Source organism: Armigeres subalbatus, chromosome 2 (assembly GCF_024139115.2).
Source record: "Armigeres subalbatus isolate Guangzhou_Male chromosome 2, GZ_Asu_2, whole genome shotgun sequence".
NCBI lineage: Eukaryota > Metazoa > Arthropoda > Insecta > Diptera > Culicidae > Armigeres > Armigeres subalbatus.
In genome coordinates, this window is record NC_085140.1 from 33347648 (window position 1) to 33362629 (window position 14982).

Below are 14982 nucleotides of genomic sequence, written 5' to 3' on the forward strand. Positions count from 1 at the left end.
CTAGGAAGGGTGACTGCCGCGTTTTGCCGGGATCCTTTGACGATCGCAAACGTCTTCTTCACTATTTAACTGAGAAGCGCCATAAATTCTTCACATACGACGACAAAACTGAGCGATTGTTCAAAGTCGTCTTGAAAGGTCTCCCCAGTGATGACAAATCACTGGATGAGATTAAAATTGAAATTTCTCAATTAATTGGATTTTCACCAGTCCAAGTAATTAAGATGAAAAAGAAATCCCATTCTGGTACTTCCCAGAGGGGCACTTCTCAAGAATTTTATTTAGTTCATTTTAACAAAAGTGAACTAAATAATATGAAAAGTTTGGAAAAGGCCTGTATTATGTCTCATGTCCGTGTTACATGGGAACATTTCCGCAGGCCTGGGGGAAATTTCCAAAACCCTACCCAGTGCCGTAAGTGCCAAAAGTGGGGTCATGGAACCAAACATTGTCACATGGATGCTAAATGCATGATTTGTGGTGGAACCTCTCACGCCAAGGGCGCATGTCCTGTGAGAGAAGATTCCAATAAATTTAAGTGCGCAAACTGTGGGGGCAATCATAAATCCAATTTCTGGTAATGCCCTTCACGCAAAAAAGTTTTGAATTCCCGTTCAAAATTGATGACGGGAAATTCCAATCGGATCCCAGATTCGACGGGTAGAAATTTTTCAAACGCTCAAATTTCGAAACCGGTTACCGGTCGAGCAATTCATACCCACCACAATTCTCAAACAAATTTTGCCGCTCGTCAACGGGTAGCAAGCACTTCAGTAAATTCCAATTTTTCCAATGTACCAACGTATGCAAACATCGCTGCTGGTAGACAAAATTTCTCTTCTCAAAATGAGGTTTATACCCATGTCCCAACGGAAAATAATGGTCATGTTGCCGATTCAGGTAGCATGACTGCTTCCGATTTTGATTTTTTAACTGAACAATTGCATCACATGATTGATGCAATGTTCAAAGCAAATACCATTCCTGAAGCTGATCAGGTTGGTATAAAGTACACACAAAAAATCCGTTTCAATGGATCCAAATAATTGTGTGAAAGTTCTAAATTGGAATGCCCGCTCTCTAAAGGGTAAGGAAGATGAATTATTCAACTTCCTTTCAGTTCATAATGTGCATATTGCCATTATAACTGAAACGTATTTAAAACCAGGACTCTCCATTAAAAGAGATCCAAACTATTTTATCTACAGAAATGATCGTCTTGACAGCGCCTGTGGTGGGGTCGCCATTGTCATTAATAGACGTATCAAACATAAATTATTTTCTTCGTTTGAAACCAAAGTTTTTGGAACCTTGGGAGTTTCTGTTGAAACAAATTTTGGACAATTTTCCTTCATTGCAGCCTACTTGCCCTTTCAATGCAATGGGCAGCAAAAGAATTTGTTGAAAGCTGATCTTCAAATTCTGACTCGCAACAAATCAAAATTCTTCGTAATTGGTGACTTCAATGCCAAACACCGTTCATGGAATAATGCTCAAAGCAATTCCAATGGTAAAATTTTATTTGAAGATTGTTCTGCGGGATATTATACTATTCAATATCCCAATGGACCAACTTGTTTTTCTTCCAGTCGAAATCCTTCTACAATTGATTTAGTTTTAACGGATTCAAGTCAGCTGTGTAGCCAATTGGTAACTCATGCTGACTTTGACTCTGATCACCTTCCTGTGACATTTGAAATATCACAAGAAGCCATTTATAATCCAATCAGCTCTACTTTTAATTATCATAGAGCTGATTGGGATTTATATAAAACGTATATCGATAGGAATTTTGATGTTGATATTCCTCTCGATACCAAAAGTGATATTGATAATGCTCTCGTATCTTTGACAGATTTAATTGTCGAAGCCAGAGGCATTGCAATTCGAAATGTGAAATTAAATTCAACTCCATTATTATTGACGACGATCTTCAGCTACTGATCCGTCTTAAAATGTGAGAAGAAGGCAATACCAAAGAGTTCGCGATCCCGCGTTGAAAGTTATTTGGCGAGATTTGCAAAATGAAATTAAAAAACGTTTCGCTATTCTGACAAATACCAACTTTGAGAATAATGTCTCGAAGTTGGATCCCAGTTCGAAACCCTTTTGGAATTTAACGAAAATTCTTAAGAAATCTCAAAAGCCAATTCCAGCGCTTAAAGAGGGAAATAAAATTTTATTAACAAATGGCGGAAAGGCTCAAAAACTTGCTCAGCAGTTCGAGAGTGCTCATAATTTTAGTCTGGGTCTCACTAGTCCAATTGAGGATTAGGTTACACGGAGCTTCGAAGGCATTCTCAATCAAGATGTTTTTGACCCTTCGTTGGGAACTCATTTGGATGAAGTGAGATCTATTACTGGAAAATCTAAAAATATGAAAGCACCGGGTGATGATGGCATTTTTAAAACATACTTATCAAAAAACTTCCTTTTTGGTTAATTTATTTAACAAATGTTTTCAATTGGCATACTTTCCAGATAAATGGAAAAACGCCAAAGTTGTTCCAATTTTGAAGCCGGACAAAAATCCAGCTGAGGCTTCTAGTTATCGCCCAATCAGTTTGCTTTCTTCAATAAGCAAACTGTTTGAAAAGATTATTTTAAATAGAATGATGGTTCATATTAATGACAATTCTATTTTTGCTGATGAGCAATTTGGTTTTCGCCATGGGCATTCAACCACTCATCAGTTATTAAGAGTTACGAACTTAATTCGGCTCAACAAATCTGAAGGATATTCGACTGGAGTTGCTCTTCTTGATATAGAGAAAGCATTTGACAGTGTTTGGCATGAAGGTTTGATTGTAAAATTGATGAATTTTAATTTTCCTCTGTACATCATTAAACTGATCCAAAATTATTTATCAGATCGCTCACTGCAGGTGAACTATCAGAATTCTAAATCTGATAGATAACCTGTAAGAACTGGTGTCCCCCAAGGCAGCATACTGGGGCCCATTTTGTATAACATTTTTACTTCTGACTTACCTGATTTACCACCAGGGTGTCAAAAATCTTTGTTTGCAGATGACACGGGTCTCTCAGCCAAAGGGCGTAGCCTTCGTGTCATTTGTAGTAGATTGCAAAAAAGTTTGGATATTTTCTCCACTTACTTGCAAAATGGAAAATTTCCTGAATGCTTCCAAAACTCAGCTTATAATTTTCCCACATAAGCCGAGAGCTTCTTATTTGAAACCTTCTAGCAGACATATTGTCACTATGAATGGGGTTCCAATTAATTGGTCTAGCGAAGCTAAATATTTAGGACTTCTGCTAGATCAAAAATTAACTTTTAAAAATCACATTGAAGGCCTTCAAGCCAAATGTAACAAATATATTAAGTGCCTATATCCACTTATAAACAGAAAATCAAAACTTTGTCTTAAGAACAAACTTTTGATTTACAAACAAATTTTTAGACCTGCCATGTTTGTAGTCTTTTAACCTTGTAGCATTTCCCCTAAGACGCTCTAAAATAATTAATCATGTTTGTATGCTGTGCCAATATGGGCTAGTTGCTGCAATACCAGAAAGAAGGCACTCCAGAGGATTCAAAATAAAATTTTGAAAATGATTCTGAAGTTGCCTCCGTGGTATAGTACCAATGAACTTCATAGAATTTCTAATATTGATACATTGCAACAAATGTCCAACAAAATAATTTCCAATTTTAGACAAAAATCGTTGCAATCTTCTATTGCAACGATTATCTCCTTGTACCCTTAGTATAAAATAGGTTAAGTTTAGTTTAAGTTGAAAACATTGTAATTCCTACATGAAAAGTTGATTTTTTTCCGCGTCAAAAAAATTGTTGGATTTTTTCATTCATAAAATGAAATGCAAGAATATCAGATTTTCCCAAGAAGTAAATATTCAAGATAATTCAAATCATGGACGAGATACCTGGTCGGGAAGTCAAAATCCTAAAATCTGATTGCTGATGTTCATGGAGTATGTTCGTCCGGCGGAGTTATGGATACGGTACGGCTTCGATTTAGATTGATACGGAGAGAGAAGAGGGAGCAATACGCCGAAGAGTGGTGAAGCCGCGCATGATACTTATCAGATGATCGCCCACTGCTGTTTGTTTCGAGGATCAATAGCGCCGTCACGATCTCTTCGATCGACGCGAAAGTAAGATGATGGGCAGACGAAATTGGTAAGAACGCTCCAGTTATTACCTTACGCATCATTATTGATGCCTGATACACATTTAAAATATATAACGTAGCCCAGAGGTTCCCAAACTTCTGGATATGCGACCCACCTAGCAGAATCCCATATTGCTTGCGACCCACCAGTTACCAAATGTATTGATTTTGTGAAATTAGATAAAAATGAGTTCGCGTTAGATTGGACAAATCATAATAAATTGCTTTTTATCCCATCATTGTATTTGTCAAAATTTTGTCATTTTTTTAATTGGATGTGAATTGGATTTGGATGGGATTTGAATTGAATTTGGGTTGGATTTGGATTGGATTTGAAATTTATTCAGATTGGTTTTGAATTGGATTTCGATTTGATGAGAATAACATTTGAATTAGATTTGAATTGGATTTTAAATAGATTTGGATTTGATTTAGATTGGATTCGAATTGGATTAGGATTGGTTTCTTTCTAATTGCCCAAATATCGTATAACAAAAGAAAAGGCCGTTGACCTCGTCAGGTTTGTTGTTCTTTAATCATCCAATCATTACTTAGATCCTAATTCAAACTATGGAATAGATTTGTTGAACAAAATAGTAACAAAATTATGAATTAAGATTTGTCTTTCGCGACCCACCACTGAACAGCCCACGACCCCCCTGGGGGTCGCGACCCACAGTTTGGGAACCTCTGACGTAGCCTATTCCCGAGCAGGAGCGTTGACCTCGATAACAGAAATTGGTATGAACTAGCATTGCATGAGATGTGGGATACCGGGGAATAATGCCGGGGGCTTATATGCGGAATACTCGAGGCTTAGGTATTTCAATACCAAACGAATAATATTTGGTTATGCATTTGGTATTGAAATAAAATTTAATAACTGATTATGTTATGGCTCAGGTATTGTGCATGTAGGTTTTTGGTGTTGTTCCTTTGGTGTTTTACCTCTTATGCAGGACTAGTTCACAACAGAGTATGGTATCAATAACAAAATTTGGTATTATTGAGCCAATTTCTCCTGCTCGGGATTCATTTGATAAAAAACGCTGGTAAAAAATACGAAACAATCTTATGTTCGGTAGAGATGTTACATCCTACCGGATATCGATAAATATTTACCGAAACATGTGTAAGAACACCATCATTTTTTTGTCCTTTTTTTTCGAAATTCAGTAATTGAATATACAATTCGTTCGATAAAATCGCATCTTTGCCGAATATACTGCAAATTGATTTATTCTATTCTATTAATACTTTAAACTAGGTAAACTACTGTAAACTAATCTGAGCCAATTCTGTTTCGTTAGAAAATAGTATTTTTCGATGAAAATTGTCAAACAATTTCAACTGTTATGATTTCCTAATAGCTCATATGTCGATCAGAAATATGGGATAAATCAGAAAAAGAAATGAGCATGCAGTTGGCCCCAGCCAACGGTATAAAAAACAGAACAATTTTATTTGATATAGGGCTTATTAACAAACCGACTACAAAATCCAAAGTTCTATGCTGAGGATATTTTGAGTAATCTAGAGAAAAAAGAATAGTTCTTTTATCTCAAATAAACTTGTCGATTAGTTTGGTCCAAGATGAATACACCACTAGGTGTTTCAATCTGACAAATTCACGATTCAGCCATCTTGTATTTTAGTATTTGGTTCCACAGTGTGCTAGAACACCAACTTGTCCTTATTAGCAGCTTAACACTCTAGCACAAATATCGAGTAGTGACGCTGACGGTTATCTGAATCAAGTCGCAAAAAAAAACCTTATTCCTGATCCAATGAATATTCATCAAAACTCGTATCTTTAAGCGTTGATCTATGTACAATTTCTGTGTCACTGTCAGTTCACAACTTAATATCCATTGCCAAATAACCTTCTGCACAAAAAGCAAACCTAAACTCTAAGCAATTACTGCAGTCTGTCACAATATAAAATGATTGGCCTGGTAGTAATTTTAAATCCATTTTACTCAAGTTGTGCTGTTTTTGCACTCTGCAAACAGTTACCTTCACATGATTATTACGATTAACAAACTGATCTGAAAGAATATTGGTATGAAGTTTACTCCTCTTTTCTCTAGAATGAACCTGGGAGATAAACGAAAATCGGCTTTCCTGATGATTTTATTTTCGTTTCTTCTTTTTTACTCCTTATTCACTTTTCGCGAAAATTTGTGGTGAGGGAAGATCCATAAAGTACGTCACGCAAAAATTGGCGATTTTCAACCCCCCCTCCCCCCCTTCGTCACACTTTTTGTATTAAAACTCCAAATTTTTTGTATGAGTCGAGTTTGTTTTCATCATCGTCTCAAAGCGGTTGACAGTGCGAAGTTCGAAAACGGGGAGAGAAGGATTATCACATAAAGCTAAACAATTGTGAAAAGAGCAATACATGTCTTTCTGTTATATTTTTATTATTCACTTCATATATTAGGAGAAATTGGACACACATGATCTCCACTCTTTTATTTATTTATTTATTTTTTCTTAATTTTCTCGATGTAACATGCGAGCGCAAGCTTTTTCATGTTGGACGCAGAACAACCGCGTGGTTATCGAAATGTCCGATTCTGCAGTGCTGGTGAGGTACAAATATAGGAAAATGAAAAAATCAGTTTTTTTTGTGCTTTGTATTGGACATAAAATGATCGCGCGATTATCTTAATGTCCGGTTCTGTTGTGCGGGTGGGTAAATTAATAATAAAGTGGAACAATCAGTGCAGGTTTGTTCGTGTTTTGTAGGACGTAAAAGGATCGCAAATCGCGTCCATGTTTTCTTCATTAAGCAGAACGATCAGCCGGTCATCAAAATTGTGTTCTGCTTTGTGCGGTAAACGATCGATCGGTCACCGAAATATTGTTCTGCGCAGTGCGAGTAAGTAAATTAATTAGAAAGTTAAAATTTAGATCGCGTCCAGACATGTGTTCTTCGGGGAGCAGAACGATCGGCCGGTCATCGAAACTTTGTTCTGCTTTGTGCGGTAGGCAGAACGATCAGCCGGTCACCGAAATTTTGTTCTGCTTTGTGCGGCTTTAAATTAAAATTATTAGTTTTGTTTTTATCGATCAAACTACACGCTATACACGGCATACCGTTTACCAAAACGAACCCTGCCACACTCCCTACCCCATATATCCAACATCCCAGTGATTTCTCGTGGAAGTGCAGATGACTCGTCGGCTTCTATCAAAGCGAGAATCATGTCAACATTTTCCTACCCATTCCTCAATTGACCTGCATTCGGACACGGCCGGCGCTGGTATTGCTTATTTTTGGGTCACCAGTTCTTACACATTGAAGATGTTGTTAGTCCCAAACTTCATCTGTTGGTTCTCTGTGTAATTACAGCTGACCTGGCAATAACGGAGTAGCAACCGTGGGCGGTCAATCATGCTCATGCTCATGCTCATGCTCATGCTCAAAACATTGTAATTCCTACATGGTTCAATTCAACCAGAGGAAAAAATTCTAACTGCCAGAGGCAATTGAAATGTATTAATAATAACTAAAAGCGTAACATAGCAAATAAGGATGATAGTGTTAAGAAAACACGGAACACCTAGTCTAAGAGATGAATGCATGTATTAGATAATTAGCAAATAAAATTAGTTAAAAAAAAAAAAAAAAAACGGGAAGGTCAGTAAGGCTGACGGTTATACCCTCTCCGCGATATGTTGAACGAAATGGCTCACGCGCGTGGGAAAGCAGCTTTTATGTAAGCAATAAAGTAAAACATATAGCCACGCCCCTTTGAAGAGTGTTATGGTTGCAAATAATATTTGCATTCATACCGATAACAAAGAGGCGGGACTAATGGGCTTACTTTATTGATTACAAGAAAGATGCTTCTCGCGCGCGCAGGTCAGTTGTACGTTATTACGCCTTGCAAGAAAAATTTGGAATGTTGGAAAATTCCAAATCCAAATTTTTTCTTTTTCTCCGTAATATATCCATCTTTTGTTCTTTCGACCTTGTGTCCTTCGACCTTTTGTCTCATATTTTTTTGTTTCAACTCAAGACAAAATTTTCAAAACGACTTATCTGCTTTTGTAAACAAAGATTCAAACGACGATTTGACGAATCTGACAGCTCTCCCACGCAAACTAACACCATCAGCAGGTAGCGGAAACCTTCACCTACCTATTGATGGTGTTAGTTTGCGTGGGAGAGTTGTCAGATTCGCCAAATCGTCGTTTGAATCTTTGTTTACAAAAGCAGATAAGTAGTTTTGAAAATTTTGTATTGAACTTTTAGTCCCTTTGACCTTTTGAAAAACCGAAGTGTGCCGTGCTCGCGGGTGGATGTGTTTTCGTTTAGTAAATGGCCGGAGATTTGTGTGTTAGGATTTCTATGCATTATTGTTATGTGTTTTTCGGGAATATGCATTGCGAGATTGTGATCGGGAAGTTCTGTGCTGGAGAAAATAGACGCCTCCTGGAAGCTGTTCCAACGAGGTCAACACTGCGTTACATTCAAAATGAACAGAGTTCGGTTTTCGTTTGATAAAGTCCGTCTACGGTTGAAGTCCGTTTTGACGCTTGTGTTTTTGTTCTGAGCACTTAAGTAGTGCAATTTGGTATTTGGAATTAACCACAGGTCGGATGCAGCGTTGCTGACTGAGGGTCGCGTTGGAAAGTGAATTCACGTGTTGGCGTATCTTCTATATGCGCTACGAAGCCGATTCCCAGATAGTTGCTGATGCTACAGATTTGGTGAGATTGTTTCAATTTGCACTCTAATTTCATTAAAAAAAAACTAAATACGCGCTGGATTAGATAATCCGGAAGTCTATTTATGGATCCATTATCCATTTGATAATATCAATATCTCCCTTGTGTTTTTAAATTCCCAAGATTTTCCCGAATTTAGCAGTCCACCGGTAACCCAGAAAAAATATATACGAAAGATTTCAATGAACGAAAATGCTTAATTCATCGAACTAATTGGTTCTACCCATTTTTTGAGAACTATTCAAACTTACATGATGGCACGGAAATAATGCAATATATCCATGAATTCCGGAGTGGAATTTCAGAGGAAATGTATTGTAAACAAAGATTCATTTCGTCGAATCGTTAACCCCACTCGACCCACGCGAACTTAATGACCGGTCCGGTTGAGCGATCGTGTTTGAAATTCGAAGAGTGCAAATGTCCCTGATCAGCAGTTTGTTAATGGCCGATTCTCAAAACGATAAAAGCTCTTCTTCTTCTTTATCTTATTATTCTTCTTCTTCTTTTTGTATGACAACACCTCCCCCACTGGAACAATGTTGGCTCACGGTTCAGTGTCCATAAGGCAGGAACTAGTTGAGAAAATTTTCGTTCCACAATTTCACTGACCCGAACCAGAAATCGAACCCAGTCATCTTCAGCATGGTCGTGCTTTATTGTCGTGCAGCCAGACTAAGGAAAGCCCCAAAAGGGAACTCACCATCTATATTCCATGGCCTATATAAGGAGGGGCTTGCACAGAAAACTGCATCAGTTATCTTCGTGTGTAGCAGCAGTTTCAAACCATAGATCAACGCCGTAACTATTCCATAAGGAATTATTTTTTGGTAAGCCATTGTTATGCTTTATTGTTGATTAAAAACCAAATTTCGTAACGTATGATGCACGTGCACACGACAGTGTTGCATAAGGCAGATTTTATCAAATTTGGAATTATGTTTCAGCCATTTTTTATTAGGAACAAGATATGAGATTTTTTTAAATTTCTGCTAATGTTTACTATAAAGTTAGACATACAACTTAGTACTAATTTATGACTGGACATTAACAATATCTTGTTAATTTTTTCTTTATTTTTCTTTCCACACTAATTGATTTTGGCAAAGTGATGAATCGTGGGTCGTAAATCATTTTTAATTTTTATTTTAGATAATCATGCCGAACAAAAATGAACAACTTCGTGGAGAGGCTATTAGGGCAGCCGTTTATGGAAACCCGGCTCAGGGTGGAGCTAGAGCTTCCATAGTGAAAGATGCAGTGAATCAGGCAAAATCAGGAAACAATTACGGAAAACAATCAGGTGCAAAAAAATAAGCCGGACAGAATTTGATCAAATGATAAATTAATATAATTGTGCCGTTTTTATATCTTATCTGGAATAAAGTAATATTGCAAGATCATTTGAATAATATCCTACACTTTTGCGTTATTTTTATAGCCGTGAACCACCCGTTCGTCCCTCGGTATTGGTGGTTTCAACACTTTTTTGTCATACCTAAGTTTACAATCATAACGACGAGAAAACATGTTATTCTTCTCTGTGGAAATTTGAATATTTGCGGCATACGATCCAGCAGCTGATCTGAAGTCTTCTTTTTTTGTGATCTTTATGCGCTCCGAAATAACACGAGCTCTTTAATTCATATTAAATGATTTCTAAGATATCTTAAATTCCACACAAAGGTATATGTAGGGTAAACTGGGGTAATATGCACCCCCGGGGCAAAACGACCTTTTGGTATTTTTAGCAGTGTTCCAGGAATATTTTCAAGAATGTTTACTACTGGATTAGTAGTTCGAGATCCGAACTACATGCGCTGTGGTAAATACTCTCGAAAAACTGCCGAAAATGCACTTAAAAATGCCAAAGGGTCGTTTTGCCCCGGGGGTGCATATTACCCCAGTTTCCCCTACATCGAAGCAATTCATTTTCGTTCCCTTGCTTCCAAATGTTTCATAAACCCATCTCCATTGATTTCCAAATTGCTTCGTCTTTGCACTGTCTGTCGTCTTAAAGGACTGTAATCAATCGTGATTACGCAAACAGATGATTTAGATACAAATTCGCCGGTTTTTGCTGCAAAGCCCGTACCACCTTTTCAGTCCGCCGAGAAGTGCACATTGGAATGCACATCGCCGGGGCGCAAATCTTGGTGCATCTCATCTGCTTACAATATGTAATTGCAAAATCACACACACACCCTGCTTGGAACTTCAAACTATTCACGATAGTCAGTCGCGTCATTTGAACCGACCGACCCCGCCAACCTTAGCGAAAACAGTGTGCAATACGTCATTTTCCGATAGACGAACATTTATCACGACGACGACGACGAGTATCGAGTGGGTTCTCTCCGCATGCATCAACCGGAGAGATTGGACGGAAAAATGGTATGAAACAACCAGCGGAGAAGATTGATGGCGAATTCAATTCATTTGTTTGGCAATTTGTGTGAAAATGATTTAGAGATGATGTACAGATGAGATATCCACATTACGTGGGTATTTGCGTTGGCTACTTTTTGCGTTTTCTCAATTAGGTACAGTAGTTCACACTTTAGTTGGATCGATTCAAAAAACGATTTTTCTCTGCCAAACCGTTAGTATAATCGAAATTTGTCCCTTTTTACACATCTCTACAGAGCTCAGTTGACATGAATATCCGACAGCTGACCATAAAGTGAAAGATGTAACAAAATCAAATTCAGCCTACTCTATGGTACACTGCAAAATCGTCTGCATTCAATTCACTAACAGAATCAGTATCAGATTAATTCTATGAACCATCCTATCGCGCATGGCCGATAATATGCCTGCCGCCCGCAGAGGATGATTTCAGCACTTGGAGTTGTTTCTCCTTCCTTTGCTATTATTGGTGGCAGTGGCAGCATACACTTTTTGAAACCTGTGATTGCAGCTGCTTATCTGATTGATTCGGCTTGCGAGTTGTGGTTCGGTGAGCGTGAAGGCGTAAAAGATTTTCATGCTTGGGTGCTGTTTCGAATGAGAAGGCATTTTTTTGGAAGGTGCAATACCGTCCAGCTTCACGGTACAACACTGGGCAAGGTTTAAGAAGAATTGCAAAAGTGTACCGAATTCAAACAAGTGCAGCCCTACAGATGGAAGTTCCATACCTTACTCCGTGGTTACGTGATCCAAACGGAACGTACTGTAGTTACCTGAAATATGAAAAAGAACTGAATTAGATAAAAAAAACTACTTTTTAATCATTCGTTTATTTGAGAAGCTTTTATGTCGCTAAAAATAACTATTTTACTTTAAAAAAATCGATCTGAACACTTTTTTAGCAAATGAAATTTTTTATTCGTGAGTTCTTCAAATTGGTTAAATATTTTAGATTGTACTATCCACCACTATAGATTTTTATTGAATGAGACATCAGACACTTTTTGAAATCTGAACAGTTGAAAACTACAAAAAAATATCAATGTAACCCGTCTAAGGAAGGTCTTGAGCGTTAGAGGGTTAATTGTTGTGAAACTGTTTTAGGTCCAAAAGCGGAAGCCTCCTTTCAAGAGGCTCGGAAGCCTCCTTTCAAGAGGCTCGGAAGCCTCCTTTCAAGAGGCTCGGAAGCCTCCTTTCAAGAGGCTCGGAAGCCTCCTATCAAGAGGCTCGGAAGCCTCCTTTCAAGAGGCCCGGAAGCCTCCTTTCAAGAGGCCCGGAAGCCTCCTTTCAAGAGGCTCGGAAGCCTCCTTTCAAGAGGCTCGGAAGCCTCCTTTCAAGAGGCCTCGGAAGCCTCCTTCAATAGGCGTGGAAGCCTCCTGTCAAGAGGCTCGGAAGCCTCCTTTCAAGAGTCTCGGAAGCCTCCTGTCAAGAGGCCTGGAAGCCTCCTGTCAAGAGGCTCAGGCCTCCTGTCAAGAGGCTCAGAAGCCTCCTGTCAAGAGGCTCAGAAGCCTCCTGTCAAGAGGCTCAGGAAGCCTCCTTTCAAGAGGCTCAGGAAGCCTCCTTTCAAGAGGCTCAGAAGCCTCCTTTCAAGAGGCTCAAGCCTCCTTTCAAGAGGCTGGAAGCCTCCTTTCAAGAGGCTCAGAGCCTCCTTCAAGAGGCTGGAAGCCTCCTTTCAAGAGGCCTGGAAGCCTCCTTTCAAGAGGCTCAGCCTCCTTTCAAGAGGCTCCAGCCTCCTTCAAGAGGCTCAGCCTCCTTTCAAGAGGCCTGGAAGCCTCCTTTCAAGAGGCCCGGAAGCCTCCTTTCAAGAGGCTCAGGAAGCCTCCTTTCAAGAGGCTCGGAAGCCTCCTTTCAAGAGGCTCAGAGCCTCCTTTCAAGAGGCTCAGCCTCCTTCAAGAGGCCAAGCCTCCTTTCAAGAGGCTTGGAAGCCTCCTTTCAAGAGGCCTGGAAGCCTCCTTTCAAGAGGCTCAGAAGCCTCCTTTCAAGAGGCCTGGAAGCCTCCTTCAAGAGGCCTGGAAGCCTCCTTTCAAGAGGCTCAGAGCCTCCTTTCAAGAGGCCTGGAAGCCTCCTTTCAAGAGGCCTGGAAGCCTCCTTTCAAGAGGCCCGGAAGCCTCCTTCAAGAGGCTCAGCCTCCTTTCAAGAGGCTCAAGCCTCCTTTCAAGAGGCCTGGAAGCCTCCTTCAAGAGGCCTCAGCCCTTCAAGAGGCTCGGAAGCCTCCTTTCAAGAGGCTCAGAAGCCTCCTTTCAAGAGGCTCGAAGCCTCCTTTCAAGAGGCCTGGAAGCCTCCTTTCAAGAGGCTCAGAAGCCTCCTTTCAAGAGGCTCAGAGCCTCCTTTCAAGAGGCTCTGGAAGCCTCCTTTCAAGAGGCCTGGAAGCCTCCTTTCAAGAGGCCCGGAAGCCTCCTTTCAAGAGGCTCAAGCCTCCTTTCAAGAGGCCTGGAAGCCTCCTTTCAAGAGGCCTGGAAGCCTCCTTTCAAGAGGCCTGGAAGCCTCCTTTCAAGAGGCTCGGAAGCCTCCTTTCAAGAGGCCTGGAAGCCTCCTTTCAAGAGGCTCAGAAGCCTCCTTTCAAGAGGCTCGGAAGCCTCCTTTCAAGAGGCCTGGAAGCCTCCTTTCAAGAGGCTCAGAAGCCTCCTTTCAAGAGGCCTGGAAGCCTCCTTTCAAGAGGCTCAGAGCCTCCTTTCAAGAGGCTCAGAAGCCTCCTTTCAAGAGGCTCAGGAAGCCTCCTTTCAAGAGGCTCAGAGCCTCCTTTCAAGAGGCTCAGGAAGCCTCCTTTCAAGAGGCTCGGAAGCCTCCTTTCAAGAGGCTCAGAAGCCTCCTTTCAAGAGGCTCAGAGCCTCCTTTCAAGAGGCTCAGAAGCCTCCTTTCAAGAGGCCTGGAAGCCTCCTTTCAAGAGGCTCGGAAGCCTCCTTTCAAGAGGCTCAGAGCCTCCTTTCAAGAGGCCTGGAAGCCTCCTTTCAAGAGGCTCAGAAGCCTCCTTTCAAGAGGCCCGGAAGCCTCCTTTCAAGAGGCTCGGAAGCCTCCTTTCAAGAGGCCTGGAAGCCTCCTTTCAAGAGGCTCAGGAAGCCTCCTTTCAAGAGGCTCAGAAGCCTCCTTTCAAGAGGCCCAGCCTCCTTTCAAGAGGCTCAGAAGCCTCCTTTCAAGAGGCCTGGAAGCCTCCTTTCAAGAGGCTCAGAAGCCTCCTTTCAAGAGGCTCAGGAAGCCTCCTTTCAAGAGGCCCCAGCCTCCTTCAAGAGGCTCCAGCCTCCTTTCAAGAGGCCTGGAAGCCTCCTTTCAAGAGGCTCAGAAGCCTCCTTTCAAGAGGCTCAGGAAGCCTCCTTTCAAGAGGCTCAGGAAGCCTCCTTTCAAGAGGCTCGGAAGCCTCCTTTCAAGAGGCTCCAGCCTCCTTTCAAGAGGCTCCAGCCTCCTTTCAAGAGGCTCAGAAGCCTCCTTTCAAGAGGCTCAGGAAGCCTCCTTTCAAGAGGCTCAGAGCCTCCTTTCAAGAGGCTCAGGAAGCCTCCTTTCAAGAGGCTCAGGCCTCCTTTCAAGAGGCTCAGAGCCTCCTTCCTTCAAGAGGCTCAGAAGCCTCCTTTCAAGAGGCTCAGAGCCTCCTTTCAAGAGCTCAGGAAGCCTCCTTTCAAGAGGCTCCAGCCTCCTTTCAAGAGGCTCAAGCCTCCTTCAAGAGGCTCGAAGCCTCCTTTCAAGAGGC

General features: G+C 40.7%; 1 protein-coding gene and 1 long non-coding RNA gene across 4 annotated transcripts in view; one reads left to right on the top strand and one right to left on the bottom strand.

Moving 5' to 3' along the window:
* Positions 1-14982, bottom strand: part of LOC134218433 (uncharacterized) — a 914466-nt gene that overhangs the window by 678125 nt on the left and 221359 nt on the right. The gene's annotated exons all lie outside the window — the stretch shown is intronic.
* On the top strand, positions 9549-10313 carry LOC134214214 (uncharacterized). Its single transcript, XR_009979706.1, has 2 exons — positions 9549-9724; positions 10047-10313. It is a non-coding gene; the product is annotated as an uncharacterized LOC134214214 (long non-coding RNA).